This window comes from Python bivittatus, unplaced genomic scaffold (assembly GCF_059951505.1).
Source record: "Python bivittatus isolate LINGU-HERP-01145 unplaced genomic scaffold, Pbiv_v1 ctg000400_np1212, whole genome shotgun sequence".
In the NCBI taxonomy this organism is placed as follows: Eukaryota; Metazoa; Chordata; class Lepidosauria; order Squamata; family Pythonidae; genus Python; species Python bivittatus.
Window position 1 is genome coordinate 10535793 of NW_028277073.1, and position 13608 is coordinate 10549400.

Genomic DNA, 13608 nt, shown 5'->3' on the forward strand with positions numbered 1-13608 from the left:
TTGAAATATTTTGAGACTAAGACAGTTGCTATTGACCCTATGAAGTCTTGACCTGTTCCAGACAAGGCAGCCCCACATGGGTGCTGAAATTAATACTGTCATCTTTAGGGTATGCAACATCATCATGAAAATTATCTCTATCATTTTGCAGGAAAACATGCAATCAAGAAAATAGATAGGATTAACAGTGTCTAAGTAAACTACCTTGAATTCCTTGACACTAGGTAGAAGCACATAAAACTGAGATGGGACGTGGCTAAAAAGATAGTGTGTTTATATACGAAGGCTTTGACCCTCAAAATATGATGAATGCTGTATCTTATGTCAAAGCAGCTGTGATATCTCCAATCCAAGTACTAATTATGGCTGACCCTATTTATTTTCCAAGTCCAAACAAAGAAATAACAATTTACAAAACTCCATAGCAACAAAGTATGTAGAAATGATCAGTATATAGTAATTTAATTTGAAAAGAATTTGATATGCCTAAATGATGCTGCCATCCATTAATTAGCTCAAATGAAATTCAAATTAATTTCCTCTAGGCTTTATAAACATTCAAACTATCCTAGATTTAGCCAACAAAATCCTGGTATTGTGTTAATTCTGAGAAGACTACAGAGCATTAAATTGAGAAAAGTAGCAGAAGTGTAGGCTTACAGTGAACCGTGAAAGCTTGATTTATTAAAAAGTTTTATTTTCTTATAAACTGTTAAACAATGTGCCCTACTTTTCAGAAAGACGTACATGATCATTTTCCAGAATCTTTTCTGTTTGGTTTTTCTAGACTGGGGGTCCTCAGTGCATGAAATTGGGTGTTCAAAAGATCTAGATAAAGTTGTCAGAAGAGGTATAATGTATGCTCAGATCCTCTGCCAAAAGATCTTTTTAACTGTAGTAGAAATCAGACAACCAAGTGTGTGTTGACTATTATACATCACCATGTTTAAGATAATGACAACATAGTGAAAAGTGAATAGCAGGACAGACTAGATGTTATGCTGAACAATACATTACCTTAAGTTGTTAACAACCACCTCTATTTCCTATTCAGTTCACACAAAACCGTTTCCAAAAATGGTCTTGGAAAGAAGGCAGCTAATCAAAGTGAAGGAGGTACTCAAATATATATCCTTACCCAGAAACAGAGCTAGGCCCACCTAACTCAAATCAAGCATGTGAACGCGAAGAAAAAATTAAACAGATTAAAATGTCAACACCTAAGAAACAGGCATGTACCACTGAGAACATTGCAAAATACTCCCATAGATGGGAATAGCAGGGACTGTAGTCCAATATACCTAAGAAGTCCCATCTTAGCCAAACTATTGAAATGAATGGAAAAAATAAAATAACAATGAACTATATTCGATTACCTAAACACAGAAATTAAACCTTTCACTGGGAAACCTGTAACAATGATTTATTATTATTGAAAAATTACCACAAAATAATAAAGCCTGTTGGGATTATACTATATATTGGACAACTTTAATTATTTACTCTGTATCCAGTGTTTCACATTTCCATTTCACTTTCTTCTCTATTTCCTCTTTTGAGGCTTTCTGGTAAATCCAGTGGGAAATTTTAATTAATCAATAGGGTTTAGGGTACCCTATTTTTGTGTGTGCATTGATGCTTTTGGATGCAATACCAGTAAAATACTTCAATTTATTTCTGTCAAACTGAAGTATTTTAGAAATAAACTATCCCAGCAACAATTCTCTAGATTTGGACCCTACTGATAACAAATCTGTGTGATATTTAAAGAGGCATAAATATACTTCACACAAAGGTTATTTGATTTTTATTACAGGGCTGCTAATTTTCTTTAAAATCTACTACAACAGTAAGGCTTTGCAATTCTGGGTAATTTCTAGGGAGTGTACAATACTGACAATGAATCACTACTTAATCTAAGAACATAAAGCAAAAAGGTAATTCTGAAAATATAACAAGTCAAAATAACCTGCAACTTCTTTATCATTCATCACACTTTCTACCTTTTGCATTTAAGTCAATGCAATTACATTTAAATCATTTGCTACAAACATTAACTATAATTACCTACTTAAGATGACTGGAATTTTCATTTTAAACATATTTGTAAGAAAATTATCTTAGAAGTACCAGATGGAGCACAACTGAAGAAATATGGTTAATTGCTTGATTACTTGCTTATGATTAAAGTAGACCCAGACATTCTATTTCCCTACTCTTCAACACTGGTTGTTATCCATGTAATACCTGGAACCATGTTGGATGGTCAAAACCCCAAATCATAATTCAGCAAGGAATTTATGTTGGTGCCAAAGTGATACGGACTTGATCGTAAGGTACACATATACAGAGATATGACAAACAATGAAATGTGCTGAATTCCTGTATCATTATACTAATGGATTATGCTTTCAACACAGAAGCTAGAACTGAGAGAAAACACTTTCTGTAGCTCTTTAGTCATATTTAATAATTTTTCTTAACTGCTTGCAAACCAGTAGGACAGATTGTGCATATCTCTGTTCCCCCATGCATTTCCTACAGATTTCATAATCAACGTTTTAGCTATACTAGATCTTTATAGCAAATCCCTACCCCTGTGGACTGTCTCTATCATGAAGATCATACAGGCAGATCAGAAGTGAGCAAATGTTTATGCAGTATGACCCATAATACATTAACATCTCTGCAGTGTAGCTGAATAAATGCAAGGTATGAGTAGGAGAGACACAATGAAACACACCACACACACCACACCTCAACAAAGAGCCTGTCCAGATTAGCATTTAATATTCAGTATCTCAAAGTTGGATATCTTTGGACTCTCAAAAGCAGGCTATTATGTACCATTGGGGCAAGGAAAACTGACCTCTAGAAAATATGGTATCAGCTAGTTGATCACGCTTAAATCCTGGATCATGGTCAAGGGCTTAAGCTAAGTACTGGTTATTTTTTTTAATTGCACAATTTTTTGTAACTTGGCACTAGACAAAATCTGAATTATAGCTAGATGTAATACAGTTCTTGTAACATCAGGATTTGATGGATATGGATTTATACAGGTTGTGGATTTATACAGAATTAACAATGGGAAAATGCACAGATGTTAATCGTGTTGACAGAAAAACAGTAGGAACAACTTTAAAGAGCAAAATTATAAAGGCATCAATGGGAATAATTACATCACCATAAAAAATCCTCTGTAGGTATCTGGGTATGGCATCTGAAATACTACTGAAGCCAGAACACAATATAGTTTATAGTTTATCTCTTGGATCTGTGCAATCCAGATCTGGTAGTTCTACATTATATGGCCAGAAACATCACCCAAGCAGTAGTAGATAATACTGGTAGCTATGAATTCCAGGTACGAAAGGGAGGAGGAAATCACCAGATTTTCACAATCCTATTTGTCTACTAAGGCATAAGCCTTCTAAGATTTCTTGCTATGTAAACATGTAAAGAACTGCCTCTTTAAAAACCAATCTTAAATATATTTAATCATCCTCCCAAGTTCACTGGGCTTAATTCCAAACCAATGTGCATAGGTAAATTCTCCTTTGTGTTGCATGGGAAGTAGAAACATCCCATGTACAGCCCTCCTTAATTAAATACTGGAGAATTACTATGGATGTTATAAAAATGCACTGTAAAATTATATAAATTGAATATAAAACAGTAATTATTAATTGTTCTTGAGCAGAGACTGAAAAACAAGAAATGTTTCCTTGCTTAGCATTATTGACTTCATAAAGCATTAACAAGAGCCAGTATGGTGTAGTGGTTAAGGCATCAGGCTAGAAACCAAGAGACTGTGAGTTCTAGGCACAAAAGTAACTGGGTGACCTTGGGCCCATCACTATGTCTCAGCCCTGGGAAGGAGGCAATGGCAAACCACTTTAAAAAAAAAAAAAACTTGCCAAGAAAACTGCTGGGACTAGTCCAGGCAGTCGCCAGGACTCAAAGACTCTTGAAAGTACAAATGATGATGATGATGATGATGATGATGATGATGATGATGATGATGCATTAACTATCACTGTAGAACTGAACAGAAAGGAATGGTATTTTTATATCTTCAGTGCTATGACTTTTCGTTCAAGACATATGTTACCGACATAATCAAAGCGGACTGTGTGCAAATGACGTGTAGACAGAACAAAGTTTACATATGGGCAATTATGTATCCAGTATCAATCTTAGTCATAGGAACAGAACATAGGTAAGCAAATTTATTCCACCCTCTATTACCTCTTTATAGCCAGTTTCAATTTATTTAAATCCTCCATCAGCACTGTTTTTAAGGTAGCTAATTACATCATTACCATTTAACAACTGCCTTGTTTTGTTTTTATTACCTCACCTATATAATAAAGCGATAAAGCAATATAGCAAATAATAAAGCAATGACTAAAGCCATTTGTTTAGTAGTCTAGGTATCAACGAACACCATTCAGTTAAAGGATAAACAGTGCTGAGAGATAAAAAATATCTATAGATACATGTAGAAAATGTTACTAATTAGCCAACAGAGCATGGGTCAGGAACTCCCTGACTCACATATATCCCGAGACACCAATCTATGTCCCTCTCCAAAATACTGACTTTCAACAATTTTACCTTTTCAGTAGTAAAAGTATAAATAAAAAATGGATGAAATGAAGTGCTGTTTATTCGGTCAATGACTAACAAAACTTGAAAAAATATTCACCAAAGTAAAATCTAATAGATGACATAAAATACCAGCATAACAAAGATGAAATAACAAATAAAAATGTAACCTACACTACTATAACAGTGTGTTAATTATCTGTGCAAGTGTAAATCTAAAATATTATAATCTATGAAGTAAAAATATATATCACCTAAAACAAGACAGCTAGCATGTATTAAACCTAAAGTAATGAATGAAACAGAAGTGGATATTTCTGTGGTTATTTCTGTGACCAGTTATGCCTTATTTTCATCACGGCAACGCAGAATCTGGCTACTGAACAAGTGATAAAGGGTTTCGAATTTCCTAGAAGACACAGAAATTGTCTGGCCTCCCTAGAAAGTTACATATTAGGGGCAGAATATAAGCAGACCTGATATTCCTGTAGAGTTTACAATGTAGTAATACATGCGAAATGATTTTGATCTCCTTGCCACCACGTGGGCAGGTGTGCTTGGTTAATGGGGTTTGGGAGTATCTGCCTTGCAGCAGTACGGATGGTAAGATCTTGTGCCGGGCTTTAAAAAATGCTATTCTCAGCTTGGGGAATGTTAGACTTTGTAGATGTTTTACTGGTACCTAAGTGTCCTTATTTATCCAATTTCTGCCATGTTGGGGCAGACCTAAGAGCCAGCTGCACTACATGATTCTTGTGTGAATTCCAGGTGCCTTTGGGGTGGAAAACCACCCCAGGATATTGAAATCCAGTAACCTGCTCTAACTTGTGCCCTTCTACTCCCCAGGATTGTTGGGTGGCTCTCTTAGCAAAGGCCAGATTGTTAGATTTTTCAAAATTAAGAACCACGTGATTTTGTCTGCAACTAAAATGTTGCTGCTATTGCTCTTTTCAGCCCTATAGGCGCTTGTGAAATTATGGCGGCAGCAGCAGCATAGAAGTATAGGGCAGTGTTTCTCAACCTTGTCGGCTTTAAGATGTGTGGACTTCAACTCCCAGAATTCCCCAGCCAGCATGCTCTTCCTGACTGACTGAATTCTCCTTCATTGCCAGTCTTCTTTTTTCTTTTCTTTTCTTTTCTTTTATGAGGGCCTTGTAAAGTAGTGGGTCCTCAGAAGGAAAATGTTTACTCCTTCTATACGCTGTTTGATATGACCTTTTCAGCTGTGCACAATCCTGATCAAATCATTTTTTATGTTTTATACCCCAGTTACTAGAGTGTTGCTTTGTTTCTTTGACAAAAGCAGATTTCAGCCTAAAAATTAACAGATCATACAAGTCTAAGTATGGTTCATGGGACTTGTTGTCTAGCAGGTGTGCACGAATTTCTAAGGTTTCTGGAGCTGCCAGCCATTTAGCGACTGCTTTTGCACTACTTCCATTCCATCTAATTCATACCTCTGTGTTGTTACTTTCCAGCACTGTAGACTGTTTCTGTTCTTACTGATTCCCAGAGGGGTGTCATAGTATTAGGGGGTGGTGATCGCTTTCTGATGATGAATCTGTCTCCATCCACTCTTTTAAAGTCTTTTAAGGGTATTTAGGAGATTATGTGATGCAATCCACAAATCAACTATTGATCTTCTCCCTGTCCCCCAGTAAGTATGTTCTGCGGGGTGATCCCCATCTAGGGAGCCATTGAGTATGCACAGCTCCAAATGTGTGGTGATCTACCTAACACATAACCCTGCCCAATTAGATGTTAAATCCTTAAATTCCATAGTGTATATAGTGCAGTAAGACCCAGAGACTTAACAAAACTATTTGCACCTTTAAAATTGCACCCAGTTTAAAAAAAAAAAAGCACCCAGTTTTTTAAAAATTGCCTCTGAAGTAGAGAGTACATTTGGGATCCTCCTACAGCAGACTTCTTCTGACTTTCTTCCTTCCATACATCCTGGCATTTAGCTACTATCCCCCTGGCACTGAGGGCATCAAATTAAGAAAACTTATTAGAGCAACTGTTGTACAAATAGATCATTTACATATAACTTTCATTATACAAATTTCAGGTATCAAACTCACTTGGCAAAAAAACCCCTAGTATCTCACATAATGCTCCACAAACAATCAAAAGAGCCAGTCCTGCTAACGTTGTGTTTATGCTGCTTCATTTGTTAACTTCTATATTAAAACACTGACAGTGTGTATGAGACAAATTATATGTATGAAGTATATGCTTTTATGTAGTATATAGGAGAAAGGTATTGATTCTGCCTCCCTCCCAAATATATATATATATATATACATATACATATATATATACACACACACATATATATATATATGTGTGTGTGTGTGTGTGTGTGTATATATATATATGTGTGTGTGTGTGTGTGTGTGTGTGTATATACACACACACACACACACACACATACATGAGAAACTTGGAAGAATAGAAGATTTTACCCTCAGGAACATATTGAAAACACCAAAGATTTCTTAAAACAATATTTTATCATCTCTTAGGAATGTTAGCATTCTGGTTTTTACAAAATTCAAGTTATGATTCCCCCTAGTTTTTAATGGCAAAATGGGCTGGACATACTTTTAACAAAAACAGTTTGACTTGTAAGCCTTGCTGATGACAAATGAAGGATCATTTGATTTAAAACAAAACAGGTATCAATTTCATTTTCCATGTACCAGAAAAGTTTGTTTAAGAATTAAATGCAACACAATAATGTTATCTGAGCTGTTATGTAACATTAATATATATTTCTAGACAGCTTTTCCAGTCTGCTATTTTAAATAAACTTTAAGTAAAAGTTTATTGTGGTAAACAACATTGTAATGCAGGCATAACAGAACCATCAGATATTTATCCAGGGTTACAACACTGATATGACTAGAAATTAGGCAAGGCTAATTCTAAAATTATAATTGGCCAGAAGTCAAAAAGGTCTGATAGTATCTATTTCCTTCCACTGTTAATAGACATTGAAACAGAAATGGCCACTTGATATCTAATGTAATGGAACAATTCAGTCAGCAAAACACTTTGAAACATTCTACTTGAGAGCCTGTTAAATGGGGCTGGTGTTTTATTCCTAATCATAGCATAAATGGAGCATGTAGGAGAGAATGTAAGATGTTCTCCTACTGTTTCTGACACTATGGCACTGATCCTGTTCTATGGCCACTATCTTTTTTTTCCTCTTAAAGTGAGGATAGCAGTCACAGGATTGGGAGTCCTGCCCCCTATTCCAGGATTTAATTTCCTCCACGTAAGGGGAAGGGCTGTATTTATATAATAAGGGACGACATATTTTCCTGATGATTTCCTTCCCACGAAAGTTGATACCAAAATTAAATAAGTCAGTCAGCTGGGAGGCTACCAGTTGCCTTAAAATATGTTAGCACTATTAGGTGGCTCTGAGTGAACTGTGGGAGACTGAGCATCTTCTTTAAAAAATTATTATGGGATATTTCCAGGTGGGTACCAATATTGTCACTGCATACCCACATCTTTGCCCAATACAAAAGCTGTGAAACTGCTTTGCCATGGAATATTTTGAATGTAGGAACAGCTAACTAAATCCCTCTGAGATTAACCTTTAGCATTAATGTCCAGTTAGTGTTGGGTAGTTATTAAGGTCATATTAAGGTATGCCATCTAGGATAATGACCCCTGGAAATGAATATGAGTATTTGTGTCAATAATTTTATAATGAGAAAATATGGAATAATACATCTTGGAGCGGATTTTTCACCTATCTGAAAAAAAAAAGGTATATTCTCTAGCATAGGTTTAAATATATCCAGAAATCCATTAAGTCCCACCTGTTAAGACTATTAATTGGATGTGATTTTAGTTTAGGATTTGCATTTGCAATGCTTCCATCCATATTAGATGAAGCATATTACTGTGATAAAAACCAGCTCACCCACCTTATATTGATCCAACTGCTTTAGCAGAATGGATGTAAATTGGATTTGACCTTTGTTTGGAGCATAAATGACAACTGTAAATTGATAACTAGCAACACAGCTTTTTATAAAGGAAATCTTGCATATTTTGTGAACTTAGAGCTAGCCCTAATATAATAAAGGCATTTATAGCTGATATTGTTCCTTCATATCCAGACAGAAGTATTTATAAAAACTTTTATACTGCTGTAAAGTAAGTCATATAAAAACAGATAACAGTCATATACAGTGGTACCTTTACTTACGAACTTAATCCGTTCCGTGACTCTGATCGCAAATCGAGTTGGTCGCAAGTCGAAGTAAATTTTCCCATAAGGTTCAATGTAATTACCGTTAATCCGTTCCGGCGTCCGCAGACCACACGTCAGGGGCGTAAATACGGCCGCTGACCACGCGGCAGGGCGGAAAAAATGGCCGCGGACCATGTGGAACGGGCGGAAAAATGGCCGCAGACCACGTGGAACAGGCGGAAAATGGCTGCGGACTACGTGGAACAGGCGGAAAATGGCCGTGGACCACATGGCACGGGCGGAAAATGGCCATGGACCACGTGGAACGGGCGGAAAATGGCCGCGGACCACGTGGAACAGGCAGAAAATGGCCGCGGACCACATGGCACGGGCGGAAAATGGCCGCGGACCATGTGGCATGGGCGGAAAAATGGCCGTGGACCACGTGGAACGGGCAGAAAAATGGCCACGGACCACGTGGAACGGGTGGAAAATGGCTTGTAAGTCGAGGCAAGTTTGTAAGTAGAGGTAAATTTTTGGGGCTACAGCTGATCGTACCTCGAAAATTTCATAAGTAGGGGCGTTCATAAGTAGAGGTACCACCGTACTTTTAAAGTTGGCAGAATAGCAAAGACATAAAAGGGGAGATATAAATGCTAAACAGATATGCAAAGCATATCACCTGGAAACTGAAAGAGTTAGAAAAAGGAAGCATTCAACATGATGCAAACAGAAAGAGAGGACCTACATATACCCCCAAAACAAGAACTGCAAAAACAAAATAATCCAATGCAAATCAGAAGAAAAATGTAATTAAAATTTCCTTTCTAAAATAACTCTATTACAAATATTAATACTGTCAAGCAGATTCCAGTTTAGAGGCAGGTAGTTCTTTGAGTCAGTGGACTTGGGAGAAACTAGAGTTGAGTTTCAAGTGAGATGAAAATCACAGCTTCTCAAAGAACTATTCATTTCAACAATTTCCCCACTAATGAGAGCTTATGGGAAATGGAATCATTTCCTATTTTAACTAAAAATGTTATTTGCTATTTATTAACTAAAATGTTATCGGCAAAGCTTTACCTCAGTGTCATCTGTGTTTCAGGTTGTGATGGCAAAGAAAAGAAAAGGAAAGCTTTTTGTAGCAATAAACTTAATTTCTTAGTAATGATACAGGAAAAATAAAAAAGATAAGTACAATAAACAAACACCATATACTGTAAGCTGTAAAGACCACTAATTATCATGGATGAAAATTTTAGTTTCTTAAAAAAAATTGCCCATTAAAACTTATTGAAAGGAAATATAAGGTATGCAAACAGGAAATCATTACAATAGTATAGTCTAACATAAATTTGAAATGATCTAATAGGAATTTTGGTCAACACTAACAAAGATTACAATGGTTCACGCAATGGTTTTTTCTATGGTACTATGGAGACAGGACTGAAAGAGTATCAATGTATTTACAGTTTGGTGCTGTAGAAGACCTTTAAGGATATAATGGATCATAGAGCAAATCAAGCCAACATTTTCACTCAAAGCACTAATGCCCAGGCTCTGACTATCACGTTTTGGACATGTGAAGGCCCAGTTCCTTGAGACACTCATAATGTTTGGAAAAGCTGAAGGAAAAAGGAGAGAGGATGGGCAGCAACGAGGTGGATGGATTTAATTATGACAGCAGTGAATGCACTACCAAGAGACTCAAAAGGCCAAGCAGAAGACAAACCATTCTGGAGAGAATCTATCCGTGAGGTCACAAGATTTGATACCAAATTGATGGCACTCATCAATCAACCAATAGGCACAAGCCCTGAAAAGATTTACCTGAATCCAACTATCTATACTGATATGTTTTCAGCTTAACAAAGAGAGGCTTGTATGGATCAGTAAACTCCAGTTGTATAGCTATGTTGTGCTTATATCTGGTGTGAATATATGGAACAGGGGTGGGCGGTGGAAGAGAAGGAAATCAACTCACATATAATGTTAAATCAGGCTACTCTAACCCTGGTTGTTGAACAAGCTGCCATAGCTGGCATATAAGGTTAACCAATAATGGGTGGGTTTGCATATAAACCCAATAATGAATAACTCAATTAATACTTAGTATATTGTGGGAAGCCAGAAACAGTAAGTACTGCTGCTCGATTCAGCACTTTACAAACATAATTTTTTAAAGCCAAGAACGTTTCTTACCTCATCACTCCTTAAAGTCACAGCTGTTCTCACCCATTCTCTCAGTTTCACGATGTCATGCCTTCAAGTTGCTTCCTATCAGGATTAAAAGACTTTTAACTGCAAGTACAGAAATTCCTTGCTCACTGATACATCCTCAAATTCCTAAGTTATTTTTAAGTACTGTGTTCTATAATACTAGAATTTTAGCTTTATATTGTAGTATTATACATTCTGCATGGGTCCAATTCTACTGTACTTCTGGGCATCACTGCAAATGTCTCTGCCCTCAATACAACACTGGTACAGAACTAGCAATCTGGTATTTCTGCACCTCTATTTGTCTAAATAGTTTGATGATGAGCAGAGGCAGGGAATCTAAAAATTACATGTATATCAAATATCAACTACTGTAATCATTCTGAAACCCGTCGAGTGGATAAGGATCAGCATCATTATATTATCTTAAAAGACAGTGTCTAAGAACAAATTGTCATAACATATTTACATAATTGTAGCTGCAATAAAGAGGAAAAAATCAGAGTATAAAACGTTTTATTGATCCACCCCGCTTTAAGCAGAAACCTACATGGAGAAAAAGCAAAATTTGCTATTGATGTTAAATAATTCCATTCTTGATTACAATGTCTTTGTTTATAAGCCAAACAAGTACATTCTTTGATCAGCTGAGATACAGGGCCCCAGGATGTAACAAGACCAACCTTATACAGCTATGCTAAAAGAATTTGACGAGCTTCCAAGCACAGAAACAGATGGCTGTTTCAAAGAAAAAACAGTAGGCGCATTCTGCTACATAAGTATTACATAGTAGAGCGAATATTATATAGTATATATATAATCTGAAGTCTTACACATTACGTATCTTGCCCTTGGCTACTCTTTGCCAGCAATGCTCAGTTTTTTGCAAAATTATACATCTTCTCCCCTGATAACAGTGCAACAATTCAGCTTTTCCCTTAACAATCTGGTCCCCAATCTGCTTCCATTTTTGCTCTCAAATTCTGAAGGGACTATATGGAATTCTTATTCATTAAGACATCCAAATTAACTTGCTGTTACTTATCTTCTGAGGATGCAAATGGTTTGGGATTCAAATACCCTATGGCAGTGGTTTTCAAAGTGTGGCCCTCGAACCTGTGTCCCCAAGATCCTTTCAGGGGGTCTGTGAAATGAAAACTATTTTCATAATAATACTAAGACCTTATTTGCCCTTTCTACTCTCATTCTTTCACACCTTAGCACAAATCAAGGCAGTGGCACCAAACTGTACTACAGTCACAGTAAAAAAATGCCAGTTTCACTTAAGAATGTCCTTGATGAAGCAATATAAATTATTACTTTGATTAAATCTCAACCCTTGAATACATGTCTGGTTAATATTCTACATGACAAAATGGGAAGTACACTGCCTACCAAAGTATGATGGTTATGAGGAATATAAGTATGAGGAAAAAGACTTATGTGATTGCTTGAGATGTGAGCTCAGCTCTGCCTTTTGCATGGAACACCATTTTTATTTGAAAGAATGACAGACAAACTAGGGTTTTTTAGACTTGGGTATCTGCCAGACATTTTCTTGAAAATGAAGAGAGCCTATCAATTCAAGGAAATCAAGTGACAGCACAGCTTCCCAGTACGTAAAGACTTCTGATGAGAACGGTGGTGATATTAATATGTGATTTTTTTGATATTATACAATGAAATGTGTCCACATTTGGAAGATCTGTGCTACTCAGTGAACCAGTATTTTCCAAATGATCAATGCAAGAACTTCAAAATCATGAATAGATAAAAGATCCATTCAATGTGCAAGATAGGATGTTAATGTGACAGAGTACATTTTAGATTCCACACTGTAACTAACGTTTAAGAAACTACCACTTATCAATTTTGGTGTAATATCAAAAAGAATATCCAAAATTATACACAAAAGGCTGTTAAAATACTCCTCACTTTTCCAACTACATATCTGTATGAGGCTGGATTTTCTTTGTATACTTCAACCAAAACAACATAACGTAACAGATTGAATGCAGAAGCAGATATGAGAATCCAGCTGTCTTATTAAGCCAGACATTAAAGATATTTTATATAGATAGTTATTTTTCATAAAAATATGTTATGTATGTTAAAACGTAATGGGTTTATTATTTTTAAATGGATTCATAAATATTTTTTAAAATTTTCAGTTTTAAATTCTAATGTGGTAATGACAACAAATATAACACATACAGGTAATCCTTGCTTGATGACCATTCATTCAGCAACCATTCAAAGTTATGACAGCAGTGAACAAATGATACTTACATCAGGTCCTAGAAGTTATGGCCATTGCAGTGCCCCCACAGTCATGTGATCAAAATTCAGGCGCTTGGCAGCCCGTCCACATTTATGACCGCAGAGTGTGCTTCAACTCCCCCACCCGCCTATCTCCCCCATCTCCCTGCCCTTTTGGCTGCCCTGTGCTCCGCCACCCCCACTGCCCTGCACTCCACCCTGCATTACCAGGGCAACCAGACTGCTTCTAATTTTTGCTACCAACCTGCCTGTGAATCAAAACAGTCAGAGGACATCCT

The 13608-nt window shown here is 36.4% G+C and overlaps 1 protein-coding gene across 5 annotated transcripts in view; it reads right to left on the minus strand.

The window, feature by feature from the left end:
- The window catches only part of SGMS1 (sphingomyelin synthase 1), a 72341-nt gene that overhangs the window by 30745 nt on the left and 27988 nt on the right, over window positions 1–13608 (minus strand). For 2 of the 5 annotated variants that reach the window (XM_088144413.1, XM_015891476.3), the window contains exon 2: window positions 11033–11107. The exons of 2 other annotated variants lie outside the window; for them this stretch is intronic. The gene's annotated coding sequence lies outside the window, so the exon portion shown is untranslated. Of the gene's footprint in view, window positions 1–11032; window positions 11108–13339; window positions 13425–13608 lie in introns of those variants that run through there. One more of the 5 variants, XM_088144412.1, reaches the window with a different exon arrangement.